Source organism: Macaca fascicularis, chromosome 15 (assembly GCF_037993035.2).
Source record: "Macaca fascicularis isolate 582-1 chromosome 15, T2T-MFA8v1.1".
NCBI classification, from domain to species: Eukaryota; Metazoa; Chordata; class Mammalia; order Primates; family Cercopithecidae; genus Macaca; species Macaca fascicularis.
Genome location: NC_088389.1, coordinates 27,467,040 through 27,484,538, shown reverse-complemented (window position 1 = coordinate 27,484,538; position 17,499 = coordinate 27,467,040).

Below are 17,499 nucleotides of genomic sequence, written 5' to 3'. Positions count from 1 at the left end.
ACTGTCTTAGCGAAAGGCTTCTTGAGGGGAAAGCTGTAACTCTGTGAGATGATTTCACAGAGCACAAAGAAGTTTCTCAGAAAGCTTCTTTCTCTTTCTTATCGGAGGATATTTCCTTTGGACCTATAGTCTTCAAAGGGATCCGAAATATCTGTTCTCTGATTCCACAGAAATAAGGCTAGCAAAGAGATCCACGAAATACAGATGTAACTCTGTGAGATGAATTAACAGAACACTAAGCAGTTTCTCAGAAAGCTTCTTTCCAGATTTCATCTGAGGATATTTCCTTTTTCACCATAGCCCTCTATGGGCTTCCAAATATCACTTTGCCAATTCCACAAGAACTGTCTTAGCGAAAGGCTTCTTGAGGGGAAAGGTGTAACTCTGTGAGATGATTTCACAGAACACAAAGAAGTTTCTCAGAAAGCTTCTTTCTCTTTGTTATCGGAGGATATTTCCTTTGGCCCTATAGTCTTCAAGGGGATCCGAAATATCTGTTCTCAGATTCCACAGAAATAAGGCTAGCAAAGAGATCCACGAAATACAGATGTAACTCTGTGAGATGAATTAACAGAACACTAAGCAGTTTCTCAGAAAGCTTCTTTCCAGATTTCATCTGAGGATATTTCCTTTTTCACCATAGCCCTCTATGGGCTTCCAAATATCACTTTGCCAATTCCACAAGAACTGTCTTAGCGAAAGGCTTCTTGAGGGGAAAGCTGTAACTCTGTGAGATGATTTCGCAGAACACAAAGAAGTTTCTCAGAAAGCTTCTTTCTCTTTGTTATCGGATGATATTTCCTTTGGCCCTATAGTCTTCAATAGGATCCGAAATATCTGTTCTCAGATTCCAAAGAAATAAGGCTAGCAAAGAGATCCATGAAATACAGATGTAACTCTCTGAGATGAATTAACAGAACACTCAGCAGTTTCTCAGAAAGCTTCTTTCCAGATTTCATCTGAGGATATTTCCTTTTTCACCATAGCCCTCTATGGGCTTCCAAACTATCACTTTGCCAATTCCACAAGAACTGTCTTAGCGAAAGGCTTCTTGAGGGGAAAGCTGTAACTCTGTGAGATGATTTCACAGAACACAAAGAAGTTTCTCAGAAAGCTTCTTTCTCTTTGTTATCGGAGGATATTTCCTTTGGCCCTATAGTCTTCAATGGGATCCGAAATATCTGTTCTCAGATTCCACAGAAATAAGGCTAGCAAAGAGATCCACGAAATACAGATGTAACTCTCTGAGATGAATTAACAGAACACTCAGCAGTTTCTCAGAAAGCTTCTTTCCAGATTTCATCTGAGGATATTTCCTTTTTCACCATAGCCCTCTATGGGCTTCCAAACTATCACTTTGCCAATTCCACAAGAACTGTCTTAGCGAAAGGCTTCTTGAGGGGAAAGCTGTAACTCTGTGAGATGATTTCACAGAGCACAAAGAAGTTTCTCAGAAAGCTTCTTTCTCTTTGTTATCGGAGGATATTTCCTTTGGCCCTATAGTCTTCAATGGGATCCGAAATATCTGTTCTCAGATTCCACAGAAATAAGGCTAGCAAAGAGATCCACGAAATACAGATGTAACTCTGTGAGATGAATTAACAGAACACTAAGCAGTTTCTCAGAAAGCTTCTTTCCAGATTTCATCTGAGGATATTTCCTTTTTCACCATAGCCCTCTATGGGCTTCCAAATATCACTTTGCCAATTCCACAAGAACTGTCTTAGCGAAAGGCTTCTTGAGGGGAAAGCTGTAACTCTGTGAGATGATTTCACAGAGCACAAAGAAGTTTCTCAGAAAGCTTCTTTCTCTTTCTTATCGGAGGATATTTCCTTTGGACCTATAGTCTTCAAAGGGATCCGAAATATCTGTTCTCTGATTCCACAGAAATAAGGCTAGCAAAGAGATCCACGAAATACAGATGTAACTCTGTGAGATGAATTAACAGAACACTAAGCAGTTTCTCAGAAAGCTTCTTTCCAGATTTCATCTGAGGATATTTCCTTTTTCACCATAGCCCTCTATGGGCTTCCAAATATCACTTTGCCAATTCCACAAGAACTGTCTTAGCGAAAGGCTTCTTGAGGGGAAAGGTGTAACTCTGTGAGATGATTTCACAGAACACAAAGAAGTTTCTCAGAAAGCTTCTTTCTCTTTGTTATCGGAGGATATTTCCTTTGGCCCTATAGTCTTCAAGGGGATCCGAAATATCTGTTCTCAGATTCCACAGAAATAAGGCTAGCAAAGAGATCCACGAAATACAGATGTAACTCTGTGAGATGAATTAACAGAACACTAAGCAGTTTCTCAGAAAGCTTCTTTCCAGATTTCATCTGAGGATATTTCCTTTTTCACCATAGCCCTCTATGGGCTTCCAAATATCACTTTGCCAATTCCACAAGAACTGTCTTAGCGAAAGGCTTCTTGAGGGGAAAGCTGTAACTCTGTGAGATGATTTCGCAGAACACAAAGAAGTTTCTCAGAAAGCTTCTTTCTCTTTGTTATCGGATGATATTTCCTTTGGCCCTATAGTCTTCAATAGGATCCGAAATATCTGTTCTCAGATTCCAAAGAAATAAGGCTAGCAAAGAGATCCATGAAATACAGATGTAACTCTCTGAGATGAATTAACAGAACACTCAGCAGTTTCTCAGAAAGCTTCTTTCCAGATTTCATCTGAGGATATTTCCTTTTTCACCATAGCCCTCTATGGGCTTCCAAACTATCACTTTGCCAATTCCACAAGAACTGTCTTAGCGAAAGGCTTCTTGAGGGGAAAGCTGTAACTCTGTGAGATGATTTCACAGAACACAAAGAAGTTTCTCAGAAAGCTTCTTTCTCTTTGTTATCGGAGGATATTTCCTTTGGCCCTATAGTCTTCAATGGGATCCGAAATATCTGTTCTCAGATTCCACAGAAATAAGGCTAGCAAAGAGATCCACGAAATACAGATGTAACTCTCTGAGATGAATTAACAGAACACTCAGCAGTTTCTCAGAAAGCTTCTTTCCAGATTTCATCTGAGGATATTTCCTTTTTCACCATAGCCCTCTATGGGCTTCCAAACTATCACTTTGCCAATTCCACAAGAACTGTCTTAGCGAAAGGCTTCTTGAGGGGAAAGCTGTAACTCTGTGAGATGATTTCACAGAGCACAAAGAAGTTTCTCAGAAAGCTTCTTTCTCTTTCTTATCGGAGGATATTTCCTTTGGACCTATAGTCTTCAAAGGGATCCGAAATATCTGTTCTCAGATTCCACAGAAATAAGGCTAGCAAAGAGATCCACGAAATACAGATGTAACTCTGTGAGATGAATTAACAGAACACTAAGCAGTTTCTCAGAAAGCTTCTTTCCAGATTTCATCTGAGGATATTTCCTTTTTCACCATAGCCCTCTATGGGCTTCCAAATATCACTTTGCCAATTCCACAAGAACTGTCTTAGCGAAAGGCTTCTTGAGGGGAAAGGTGTAACTCTGTGAGATGATTTCACAGAACACAAAGAAGTTTCTCAGAAAGCTTCTTTCTCTTTGTTATCGGAGGATATTTCCTTTGGCCCTATAGTCTTCAATGGGATCCGAAATATCTGTTCTCAGATTCCACAGAAATAAGGCTAGCAAAGAGATCCACGAAATACAGATGTAACTCTGTGAGATGAATTAACAGAACACTAAGCAGTTTCTCAGAAAGCTTCTTTCCAGATTTCATGTGAGGATATTTCCTTTTTCACCATAGCCCTCTATGGGCTTCCAAATATCACTTTGCTAATTCCACAAGAACTGTCTTAGCGAAAGGCTTCTTGAGGGGAAAGCTGTAACTCTGTGAGATGATTTCACAGAGCACAAAGAAGTTTCTCAGAAAGCTTCTTTCTCTTTGTTATCGGAGGATATTTCCTTTGGCCCTATATTCTTCAATGGGATCCGAAATATCTGTTCTCAGATTCCACAGAAATAAGGCTAGCAAAGAGATCCACGAAATACAGATGTAACTCTGTGAGATGAATTAACAGAACACTAAGCAGTTTCTTAGAAAGCTTCTTTCCAGATTTCATCTGAGGATATTTCCTTTTTCACCATAGCCCTCTATGGGCTTCCAAATATCACTTTGCCAATTCCACAAGAACTGTCTTAGCGAAAGGATTCTTGGGGGAAAGCTGTAACTCTGTGGGATGATTTCACAGAACACAAAGAAGTTTCTCAGAAAGCTTCTTTCTCTTTGTTATCGGAGGATATTTCCTTTGGCCCTATAGTCTTCAAAGGGATCCGAAATATCTGTTCTCAGATTCCACAGAAATAAGGCTAGCAAAGAGATCCACGAAATACAGATGTAACTCTGTGAGATGAATTAACAGAACACTAAGCAGTTTCTCAGAAAGCTTCTTTCCAGATTTCATGTGAGGATATTTCCTTTTTCACCATAGCCCTCTATGGGCTTCCAAATATCACTTTGCCAATTCCACAAGAACTGTCTTAGTGAAAGGCTTCTTGAGGGGAAAGCTGTAACTCTGTGAGATGATTTCACAGAACACAAAGAAGTTTCTCAGAAAGCTTCTTTCTCTTTGTTATCGGAGGATATTTCCTTTGGCCCTATAGTCTTCAAAGGGATCCGAAATATCTGTTCTCTGATTCCACAGAAATAAGGCTAGCAAAGAGATCCACGAAATACAGATGTAACTCTGTGAGATGAATTAACAGAACACTAAGCAGTTTCTCAGAAAGCTTCTTTCCAGATTTCATGTGAGGATATTTCCTTTTTCACCGTAGCCCTCTATGGGCTTCCAAATATCACTTTGCCAATTCCACAAGAACTGTCTTAGCGAAAGGCTTCTTGACGGGAAAGCTGTAACTCTGTGACATGATTTCACAGAACACAAAGAAGTTTCTCAGAAAGCTTCTTTCTCTGTGTTATCGGAGGATATTTCCTTTGGCCCTATAGTCTTCAAAGGGATCCGAAATATCTGTTCTGAGATTCCACAGAAATAAGGCTAGCAAAGAGATCCACGAAATACAGATGTAACTCTGTGAGATGAATTAACAGAACACTAAGCAGTTTCTCAGAAAGCTTCTTTCCAGATTTCATGTGAGGATATTTCCTTTTTCACCATAGCCCTCTATGGGCTTCCAAATATCACTTTGCCAAGTCCTCAAGAACTGTCTTAGAGAAAGGCTTCTTGAGGGGAAAGCTGTAACTCTGTGAGATGATTTCACAGAACACAAAGAAGTTTCTCAGAAAGCTTCTTTCTCTTTGTTATCGGAGGATATTTCCTTTGGCCCTATATTCTTCAATGGGATCCGAAATATCTGTTCTCAGATAGCACAGAAATAAGGCTAGCAAAGAGATGCACGAAATACAGAGGTAACTCTGTGAGATGAATTAACAGAACACTAAGCAGTTTCTCAGAAAGCTTCTTTCCAGATTTCATGTGAGGATATTTCCTTTTTCACCATAGCCCTCTATGGGCTTCCAAATATCACTTTGCCAATTCCACAAGAACTGTCTTAGCGAAAGGCTTCTTGAGGGGAAAGCTGTAACTCTGTGGGATGATTTCACAGAACACAAACAAGTTTCTCAGAAAGCTTCTTTCTCTTTGATATCGGAGGATATTTCCTTTGGCCCTATAGTCTTCAAAGGGATCGGAAATATCTGTTCTCAGATTCCACAGAAATAAGGCTAGCAAAGAGATCCACGAAATACAGATGTAACTCTGTGAGATGAATTAACAGAACACTAAGCAGTTTCTCAGAAAGCTTCTTTCCAGATTTCATGTGAGGATATTTCCTTTTTCACCATAGCCCTCTATGGGCTTCCAAATATCACTTTGCCAATTCCACAAGAACTGTCTTAGCGAAAGGCTTCTTGAGGGGAAAGCTGTAACTCTGTGAGATGATTTCACAGAACACAAAGAAGTTTCTCAGAAAGCTTCTTTCTCTTTGTTATCGGAGGATATTTCCTTTGGCCCTATAGTCTTCAAAGGGATCCGAAATATCAGTTCTCAGATTCCACAGAAATAAGGCTAGCAAAGAGATCCACGAAATACAGATGTAACTCTGTGAGATGAATTAACAGAACACTAAGCAGTTTCTTAGAAAGCTTCTTTCCAGATTTCATCTGAGGATATTTCCTTTTTCACCATAGCCCTCTATGGGCTTCCAAATATCACTTTGCCAATTCCACAAGAACTGTCTTAGCGAAAGGCTTCTTGAGGGGAAAGCTGTAACTCTGTGGGATGATTTCACAGAACACAAAGAAGTTTCTCAGAAAGCTTCTTTCTCTTTGTTATCGGAGGATATTTCCTTTGGCCCTATAGTCTTCAAAGGGATCCGAAATATCTGTTCTCAGATTCCACAGAAATAAGGCTAGCAAAGAGATCCACGAAATACAGATGTAACTCTGTGAGATGAATTAACAGAACACTAAGCAGTTTCTCAGAAAGCTTCTTTCCAGATTTCATGTGAGGATATTTCCTTTTTCACCATAGCCCTCTATGGGCTTCCAAATATCACTTTGCGAATTCCACAAGAACAGTCTTAGCGAAAGGCTTCTTGAGGGGAAAGCTGTAACTCTGTGAGATGATTTCACAGAACACAAAGAAGTTTCTCAGAAAGCTTCTTTCTCTTTGTTATCGGAGGATATTTCCTTTGGCCCTATAGTCTTCAATGGGATCCGAAATATCTGTTCTCAGATTCCACAGAAATAAGGCTAGCAAAGAGATCCACGAAATACAGATGTAACTCTGTGAGATGAATTAACAGAACACTAAGCAGTTTCTCAGAAAGCTTCTTTCCAGATTTCATCTGAGGATATTTCCTTTTTCACCATAGCCCTCTATGGGCTTCCAAATATCACTTTGCCAATTCCACAAGAACTGTCTTAGCGAAACGCTTCTTGAAGGGAAAGCTGTAACTCTGTGAGATGATTTCACAGAACACAAAGAAGTTTCTCAGAAAGCTTCTTTCTCTTTGTTATCGGAGGATATTTCCTTTGGCCCTATATTCTTCAATGGGATCCGAAATATCTGTTCTCAGATTCCACAGAAATAAGGCTAGCAAAGAGATGCACGAAATACAGATGTAACTCTGTGAGATGAATTAACAGAACACTAAGCAGTTTCTGAGAAAGCTTCTTTCCAGATTTCATCTGAGGATATTTCCTTTTTCACCATAGCCCTCTATGGGCTTCCAAATATCACTTTGCCAATTCCACAAGAACTGTCTTAGCGAAAGGCTTCTTGGGGGAAAGCTGTAACTCTGTGAGATGATTTCACAGAACACAAAGAAGTTTCTCAGAAAGCTTCTTTCTCTTTGTTATCGGAGGATATTTCCTTTGGCCCTATAGTCTTCAATAGGATCCGAAATATCTGTTCTCAGATTCCACAGAAATAAGGCTAGCAAAGAGATCCACGACATACAGATGTAACTCTGTGAGATGAATTAATAGAACACTCAGAAATTTCTCAGAAAGCTTCCTTCCAGATTTCATCTGAGGATATTTCATTTTTCACCATAGCCCTCTATGGGCTTCCAAATATCACTTTGCCAATTCCACAAGAACTGTCTTAGCGAAAGGCTTCTTGAGGGGAAAGCTGTAACTCTGTGAGATGATTTCACAGAACACAAAGAAGTTTCTCAGAAAGCTTCTTTCTCTTTGTTATCGGAGGATATTTCCTTTGGCCCTATAGTCTTCAATGGGATCCGTAATATCTGTTCTCAGATTCCAAAGAAATAAGGCTAGCAAAGAGATCCACGAAATACAGATGTAACTCTGTGAGATGAATTAACAGAACACTAAGCAGTTTCTCAGAAAGCTTCTTTCGAGATTTCATCTGAGGATATTTCCTTTTTCACCATAGCCCTCTATGGGCTTCCAAATATCAATTTGCCAATTCCACAAGAACTGTCTTAGCGAAAGGCTTCTTGAGGGGAAAGCTGTAACTCTGTGAGATGATTTCACAGAACACAAAGAAGTTTCTCAGAAAGCTTCTTTCTCTTTGTTATCGGAGGATATTTCCTTTGGCCCTATAGTCTTCAAAGGGATCCGAAATATCTGTTCTCAGATTCCACAGAAATAAGGCTAGCAAAGAGATCCACGAAATACAGATGTAACTCTCTGAGATGAATTAACAGAACACTCAGCAGTTTCTCAAAAAGCTTCCTTCCAGATTTCATCTGAGGATATTTCCTTTTTCACCATAGCCCTCTATGGGCTTCAAAATATCACTTTGCCAATTCCACAAGAACTGCCTTAGCGAAAGGCTTCTTGAGGGGAAAGCTGTAACTCTGTGGGATGATTTCACAGAACACAAACAAGTTTCTCAGAAAGCTTCTTTCTCTTTGATATCGGAGGATATTTCCTTTGGCCCTATAGTCCTCAAAGGGATCGGAAATATCTGTTCTCAGATTCCACAGAAATAAGGCTAGCAAAGAGATCCACGAAATACAGATGTAACTCTGTGAGATGAATTAACAGAACACTAAGCAGTTTCTCAGAAAGCTTCTTTCCAGATTTCATGTGAGGATATTTCCTTTTTCACCATAGCCCTCTATGGGCTTCCAAATATCACTTTGCCAATTCCACAAGAACTGTCTTAGCGAAAGGCTTCTTGAGGGGAAAGCTGTAACTCTGTGAGATGATTTCGGAGAACACAAAGAAGTTTCTCAGAAAGCTTCTTTCTCTTTGTTATCGGAGGATATTTCCTTTGGCCCTATAGTCTTCAAAGGGATCCGAAATATCTGTTCTCAGATTCCACAGAAATAAGGCTAGCAAAGAGATCCACGAAATACAGATGTAACTCTGTGAGATGAATTAACAGAACACTAAGCAGTTTCTTAGAAAGCTTCTTTCCAGATTTCATCTGAGGATATTTCCTTTTTCACCATAGCCCTCTATGGGCTTCCAAATATCACTTTGCCAATTCCACAAGAACTGTCTTAGCGAAAGGCTTCTTGAGGGGAAAGCTGTAACTCTGTGGGATGATTTCACAGAACACAAAGAAGTTTCTCAGAAAGTTTCTTTCTCTTTGTTATCGGAGGATATTTCCTTTGGCCCTATAGTCTTCAAAGGGATCCGAAATATCTGTTCTCAGATTCCACAGAAATAAGGCTAGCAAAGAGATCCACGAAATACAGATGTAACTCTGTGAGATGAATTAACAGAACACTAAGGAGTTTCTCAGAAAGCTTCTTTCCAGATTTCATGTGAGGATATTTCCTTTTTCACCATAGCCCTCTATGGGCTTCCAAATATCACTTTGCCAATTCCACAAGAACTGTCTTAGCGAAAGGCTTCTTGAGGGGAAAGCTGTAACTCTGTGAGATGATTTCACAGAACACAAAGAAGTTTCTCAGAAAGCTTCTTTCTCTTTGTTATCGGAGGATATTTCCTTTGGCCCTATAGTCTTCAATGGGATCCGAAATATCTGTTCTCAGATTCCAAAGAAATAAGGCTAGCAAAGAGATCCACGAAATACAGATGTAACTCTGTGAGATGAATTAACAGAACACTAAGCAGTTTCTCAGAAAGCTTCTTTCCAGATTTCATCTGAGGATATTTCCTTTTTCACCATAGCCCTCTATGGGCTTCCAAATATCACTTTGCCAATTCCACAAGAACTGTCTTAGCGAAAGGCTTCTTGAGGGGAAAGCTGTAACTCTGTGAGATGATTTCACAGAACACAAAGAAGTTTCTCAGAAAGCTTCTTTCTCTTTGTTATCGGAGGATATTTCCTTTGGCCCTATAGTCTTCAAGGGGATCCGAAATATCTGTTCTCAGATTCCACAGAAATAAGGCTAGCAAAGAGATGCACGAAATACAGATGTAACTCTGTGAGATGAATTAACAGAACACTAAGCAGTTTCTCAGAAAGCTTCTTTCCAGATTTCATCTGAGGATATTTCCTTTTTCACCATAGCCCTCTATGGGCTTCCAAATATCACTTTGCCAATTCCACAAGAACTGTCTTAGCGAAAGGCTTCTTGAGGGGAAAGCTGTAACTCTGTGGGATGATTTCACAGAACACAAACAAGTTTCTCAGAAAGCTTCTTTCTCTTTGATATCGGAGGATATTTCCTTTGGCCCTATAGTCCTCAAAGGGATCGGAAATATCTGTTCTCAGATTCCACAGAAATAAGGCTAGCAAAGAGATCCACGAAATACAGATGTAACTCTGTGAGATGAATTAACAGAACACTAAGCAGTTTCTCAGAAAGCTTCTTTCCAGATTTCATGTGAGGATATTTCCTTTTTCACCATAGCCCTCTATGGGCTTCCAAATATCACTTTGCCAATTCCACAAGAACTGTCTTAGCGAAAGGCTTCTTGAGGGGAAAGCTGTAACTCTGTGGGATGATTTCACAGAACACAAAGAAGTTTCTCAGAAAGCTTCTTTCTCTTTGTTATCGGAGGATATTTCCTTTGGCCCTATAGTCTTCAAAGGGATCCGAAATATCTGTTCTCTGATTCCACAGAAATAAGGCTAGCAAAGAGATCCACGAAATACAGATGTAACTCTGTGAGATGAATTAACAGAACACTAAGCAGTTTCTCAGAAAGCTTCTTTCCAGATTTCATGTGAGGATATTTCCTTTTTCACCATAGCCCTCTATGGGCTTCCAAATATCACTTTGCCAATTCCACAAGAACTGTCTTAGCGAAAGGCTTCTTGAGGGGAAAGGTGTAACTCTGTGAGATGATTTCACAGAACACAAAGAAGTTTCTCAGAAAGCTTCTTTCTCTTTGTTATCGGAGGATATTTCCTTTGGCCCTATAGTCTTCAATGGGATCCGAAATATCTGTTCTCAGATTCCACAGAAATAAGGCTAGCAAAGAGATCCACGAAATACAGATGTAACTCTGTGAGATGAATTAACAGAACACTAAGCAGTTTCTCAGAAAGCTTCTTTCCAGATTTCATCTGAGGATATTTCCTTTTTCACCATAGCCCTCTATGGGCTTCCAAATATCACTTTGCCAATTCCACAAGAACTGTCTTAGGGAAAGGCTTCTTTTGGGGAAAGCTGTAACTCTGTGAGATGATTTCACAGAGCACAAAGAAGTTTCTCAGAAAGCTTCTTTCTCTTTGTTATCGGAGGATATTTCCTTTGGCCCTATAGTCTTCAATGGGATCTGAAATATCTGTTCTCAGATTCCACAGAAATAAGGCTAGCAAAGAGATCCACGAAATACAGATGTAACTCTGTGAGATGAATTAACAGAACACTAAGCAGTTTCTTAGAAAGCTTCTTTCCAGATTTCATCTGAGGATATTTCCTTTTTCACCATAGCCCTCTATGGGCTTCCAAATATCACTTTGCCAATTCCACAAGAACTGTCTTAGCGAAAGGCTTATTGGGAGAAAGCTGTAACTCTGTGGGATGATTTCACAGAACACAAAGAAGTTTCTCAGAAAGCTTCTTTCTCTTTGTTATCGGAGGATATTTCCTTTGGCCCTATAGTCTTCAAAGGGATCCGAAATATCTGTTCTCAGATTCCACAGAAATAAGGCTAGCAAAGAGATCCACGAAATACAGATGTAACTCTGTGAGATGAATTAACAGAACACTAAGCAGTTTCTCAGAAAGCTTCTTTCCAGATTTCATGTGAGGATATTTCCTTTTTCACCATAGCCCTCTATGGGCTTCCAAATATCACTTTGCCAATTCCACAAGAACTGTCTTAGCGAAAGGCTTCTTGAGGGGAAAGCTGTAACTCTGTGGGATGATTTCACAGAACACAAAGAAGTTTCTCAGAAAGCTTCTTTCTCTTTGTTATCCGAGGATATTTCCTTTGGCCCTATAGTCTTCAATGGGATCCGAAATATCTGTTCTCAGATTCCAAAGAAATAAGGCTAGCAAAGAGATCCACGAAATACAGATGTAACTCTGTGAGATGAATTAACAGAACACTAAGCAGTTTCTCAGAAAGCTTCCTTCCAGATTTCATCTGAGGATATTTCCTTTTTCACCATAGCCCTCTATGGGCTTCCAAATATCACTTTGCCAATTCCACAAGAACTGTCTTAGCGAAAGGCTTCTTGAGGGGAAAGCTGTAACTCTGTGAGATGATTTCGCAGAACACAAAGAAGTTTCTCAGAAAGCTTCTTTCTCTTTGTTATCGGAGGATATTTCCTTTGGCCCTATAGTCTTCAATGGGATCCGAAATATCTGTTCTCAGATTCCACAGAAATAAGGCTAGCAAAGAGATCCACGAAATACAGATGTAACTCTCTGAGATGAATTAACAGAACACTCAGCAGTTTCTCAGAAAGCTTCTTTCCAGATTTCATCTGAGGATATTTCCTTTTTCACCATAGCCCTCTATGGGCTTCCAAATATCAATTTGCCAATTCCACAAGAACTGTCTTAGCGAAAGGCTTCTTGAGGCGAAAGGTGTAACTCTGTGAGATGATTTCACAGAACACAAAGAAGTTTCTCAGAAAGCTTCTTTCTCTTTGTTATCGGAGGATATTTCCTTTGGCCCTATAGTCTTCAAAGGGATCCGAAATATCTGTTCTCAGATTCCACAGAAATAAGGCTAGCAAAGAGATGCACGAAATACAGATGTAACTCTGTGAGATGAATTAACAGAACACTAAGCAGTTTCTCAGAAAGCTTCTTTCCAGATTTCATCTGAGGATATTTCCTTTTTCACCATAGCCCTCTATGGGCTTCAAAATATCACTTTGCCAATTCCACAAGAACTGTCTTAGCGAAAGGCTTCTTGAGGGGAAAGCTGTAACTCTGTGGGATGATTTCACAGAACACAAACAAGTTTCTCAGAAAGCTTCTTTCTCTTTGATATCGGAGGATATTTCCTTTGGCCCTATAGTCCTCAAAGGGATCGGAAATATCTGTTCTCAGATTTCACAGAAATAAGGCTAGCAAAGAGATCCACGAAATACAGATGTAACTCTGTGAGATGAATTAAGAGAACACTAAGCAGTTTCTCAGAAAGCTTCTTTCCAGATTTCATGTGAGGATATTTCCTTTTTCACCATAGCCCTCTATGGGCTTCCAAATATCACTTTGCCAATTCCACAAGAACTGTCTTAGCGAAAGGCTTCTTGAGGGGAAAGCTGTAACTCTGTGGGGTGATTTCACAGAACACAAAGAAGTTTCTCAGAAAGCTTCTTTCTCTTTGTTATCGGAGGATATTTCCTTTGGCCCTATAGTCTTCAAAGGGATCCGAAATATCTGTTCTCTGATTCCACAGAAATAAGGCTAGCAAAGAGATCCACCAAATACAGATGTAACTCTGTGAGATGAATTAACAGAACACTAAGCAGTTTCTCAGAAAGCTTCTTTCCAGATTTCATGTGAGGATATTTCCTTTTTCACCATAGCCCTCTATGGGCTTCCAAATATCACTTTGCCAATTCCACAAGAACTGTCTTAGCGAAAGGCTTCTTGAGGGGAAAGGTGTAACTCTGTGAGATGATTTCACAGAACACAAAGAAGTTTCTCAGAAAGCTTCTTTCTCTTTGTTATCGGAGGATATTTCCTTTGGCCCTATAGTCTTCAATGGGATCCGAAATATCTGTTCTCAGATTCCACAGAAATAAGGCTAGCAAAGAGATCCACGAAATACAGATGTAACTCTGTGAGATGAATTAACAGAACACTAAGCAGTTTCTCAGAAAGCTTCTTTCCAGATTTCATCTGAGGATATTTCCTTTTTCACCATAGCCCTCTATGGGCTTCCAAATATCACTTTGCCAATTCCACAAGAACAGTCTTTGCGAAAGGCTTCTTGAGGGGAAAGCTGTAACTCTGTGAGATGATTTCACAGAACACAAAGAAGTTTCTCAGAAAGCTTCTTTCTCTTTGTTATCGGAGGATATTTCCTTTGGCCCTATAGTCTTCAATGGGATCCGAAATATCTGTTCTCAGATTCCAAAGAAATAAGGCTAGCATAGAGATCCACGAAATACAGATATAACTCTGTGAGATGAATTAACAGAACACTAAGCAGTTTCTCAGAAAGCTTCTTTCCAGATTTCATCTGAGGATATTTCCTTTTTCACCATAGCCCTCTATGGGCTTCCAAATATCACTTTGCCAATTCCACAAGAACTGTCTTAGCGAAAGGCTTCTTGAGGGGAAAGCTGTAACTCTGTGAGATGATTTCACAGAACACAAAGAAGTTTCTCAGAAAGCTTCTTTCTCTTTGTTATCGGAGGATATTTCCTTTGGCCCTATAGTCTTCAAAGGGATCCGAAATATCTGTTCTCAGATTCCACAGAAATAAGGCTAGCAAAGAGATGCACGAAATACAGATGTAACTCTGTGAGATGAATTAACAGAACACTAAGCAGTTTCTCAGAAAGCTTCTTTCCAGATTTCATCTGAGGATATTTCCTTTTTCACCATAGCCCTCTATGGGCTTCAAAATATCACTTTGCCAATTCCACAAGAACTGTCTTAGCGAAAGGCTTCTTGAGGGGAAAGCTGTAACTCTGTGGGATGATTTCACAGAACACAAACAAGTTTCTCAGAAAGCTTCTTTCTCTTTGATATCGGAGGATATTTCCTTTGGCCCTATAGTCCTCAAAGGGATCGGAAATATCTGTTCTCAGATTCCACAGAAATAAGGCTAGCAAAGAGATCCACGAAATACAGATGTAACTCTGTGAGATGAATTAACAGAACACTAAGCAGTTTCTCAGAAAGCTTCTTTCCAGATTTCATCTGAGGATATTTCCTTTTTCACCATAGCCCTCTATGGGCTTCCAAATATCACTTTGCCAATTCCACAAGAACAGTCTTTGCGAAAGGCTTCTTGAGGGGAAAGCTGTAACTCTGTGAGATGATTTCACAGAGCACAAAGAAGTTTCTCAGAAAGCTTCTTTCTCTTTGTTATCGGAGGATATTTCATTTGGCCCTATAGTCTTCAATGGGATGCGAAATATCTGTTCTCAGATTCCACAGAAATAAGGCTAGCAAAGAGATCCACGAAATACAGATGTAACTCTGTGAGATGAATTAACAGAACACTAAGCAGTTTCTTAGAAAGCTTCTTTCCAGATTTCATCTGAGGATATTTCCTTTTTCACCATAGCCCTCTATGGGCTTCCAAATATCACTTTGCCAATTCCACAAGAACTGTCTTAGCGAAAGGCTTCTTGAGGGGAAAGCTGTAACTCTGTGGGATGATTTCACAGAACACAAAGAAGTTTCTCAGAAAGCTTCTTTCTCTTTGTTATCGGAGGATATTTCCTTTGGCCCTATAGTCTTCAATGGGATCCGAAATATCTGTTCTCAGATTCCACAGAAATAAGGCTAGCAAAGAGATCCACGAAATACAGATGTAACCCTGTGAGATGAATTAACAGAACACTAAGCAGTTTCTCAGAAAGCTTCTTTCCAGATTTCATCTGAGGATATTTCCTTTTTCACCATAGCCCTCTATGGGCTTCCAAATATCACTTTGCCAATTCCACAAGAACTGTCTTAGGGAAAGGCTTCTTGAGGGGAAAGCTGTAACTCTGTGAGATGATTTCACAGAACACAAAGAAGTTTCTCAGAAAGCTTCTTTCTCTTTGTTATCGGAGGATATTTCCTTTGGCCCTATAGTCTTCAATGGGATCCGAAATATCTGTTCTCAGATTCCAAAGAAATAAGGCTAGCATAGAGATCCACGAAATACAGATGTAACTCTGTGAGATGAATTAACAGAACACTAAGCAGTTTCTCAGAAAGCTTCTTTCCAGATTTCATCTGAGGATATTTCCTTTTTCACCATAGCCCTCTATGGGCTTCCAAATATCACTTTGCCAATTCCACAAGAACTGTCTTAGCGAAAGGCTTCTTGAGGGGAAAGCTGTAACTCTGTGAGATGATTTCACAGAACACAAAGAAGTTTCTCAGAAAGCTTCTTTCTCTTTGTTATCGGAGGATATTTCCTTTGGCCCCATAGTCTTCAAAGGGATCCGAAATATCTGTTCTCAGATTCCACAGAAATAAGGCTAGCAAAGAGATGCACGAAATACAGATGTAACTCTGTGAGATGAATTAACAGAACACTAAGCAGTTTCTCAGAAAGCTTCTTTCCAGATTTCATCTGAGGATATTTCCTTTTTCACCATAGCCCTCTATGGGCTTCAAAATATCACTTTGCCAATTCCACAAGAACTGTCTTAGCGAAAGGCTTCTTGAGGGGAAAGCTGTAACTCTGTGGGATGATTTCACAGAACACAAACAAGTTTCTCAGAAAGCTTCTTTCTCTTTGATATCGGAGGATATTTCCTTTGGCCCTATAGTCCTCAAAGGGATCGGAAATATCTGTTCTCAGATTCCACAGAAATAAGGCTAGCAAAGAGATCCACGAAATACAGATGTAACTCTGTGAGATGAATTAACAGAACACTAAGCAGTTTCTCAGAAAGCTTCTTTCCAGATTTCATCTGAGGATATTTCCTTTTTCACCATAGCCCTCTATGGGCTTCCAAATATCACTTTGCCAATTCCACAAGAACTGTCTTAGCGAAAGGCTTCTTGAGGGGAAAGCTGTAACTCTGTGGCATGATTTAACAGAACACAAAGAAGTTTCTCAGAAATCTTCTTTCTCTTTGTTATCGGAGGATATTTCCTTTGGCCCTATAGTCTTCAAAGGGATCCGAAATATCTGTTCTCTGATTCCACAGAAATAAGGCTAGCAAAGAGATCCACGAAATACAGATGTAACTCTGTGAGATGAATTAACAGAACACTAAGCAGTTTCTCAGAAAGCTTCTTTCCAGATTTCATGTGAGGATATTTCCTTTTTCACCATAGCCCTCTATGGGCTTCCAAATATCACTTTGCCAATTCCACAAGAACTGTCTTAGCGAAAGGCTTCTTGAGGGGAAAGGTGTAACTCTGTGAGATGATTTCACAGAACACAAAGAAGTTTCTCAGAAAGCTTCTTTCTCTTTGTTATCGGAGGATATTTCCTTTGGCCCTATAGTCTTCAATGGGATCCGAAATATCTGTTCTCAGATTCCACAGAAATAAGGCTAGCAAAGAGATCCACGAAATACAGATGTAACTCTGTCAGATGAATTAACAGAACACTAAGCAGTTTCTTAGAAAGCTTCTTTCCAGATTTGATCTGAGGATATTTCCTTTTTCACCATAGCCCTCTATGGGCTTCCAAATATCACTTTGCCAATTCCACAAGAACTGTCTTAGCGAAAGGCTTCTTGAAGGGAAAGCTGTAACTCTGTGGGATGATTTCACAGAACACAAAGAAGTTTCTCAGAAAGCTTCTTTCTCTTTGTTATCGGAGGATATTTCCTTTGGCCCTATAGTCTTCAAAGGGATCCGAAATATCTGTTCTCAGATTCCACAGAAATAAGGCTAGCAAAGAGATCCACGAAATACAGATGTAACTCTCTGAGATGAATTAACAGAACACTCAGCAGTTTCTCAGAAAGCTTCTTTCCAGATTTCATCTGAGGATATTTCCTTTTTCACCATAGCCCTCTATGGGCTTCCAAATATCACTTTGCCAATTCCACAAGAACTGT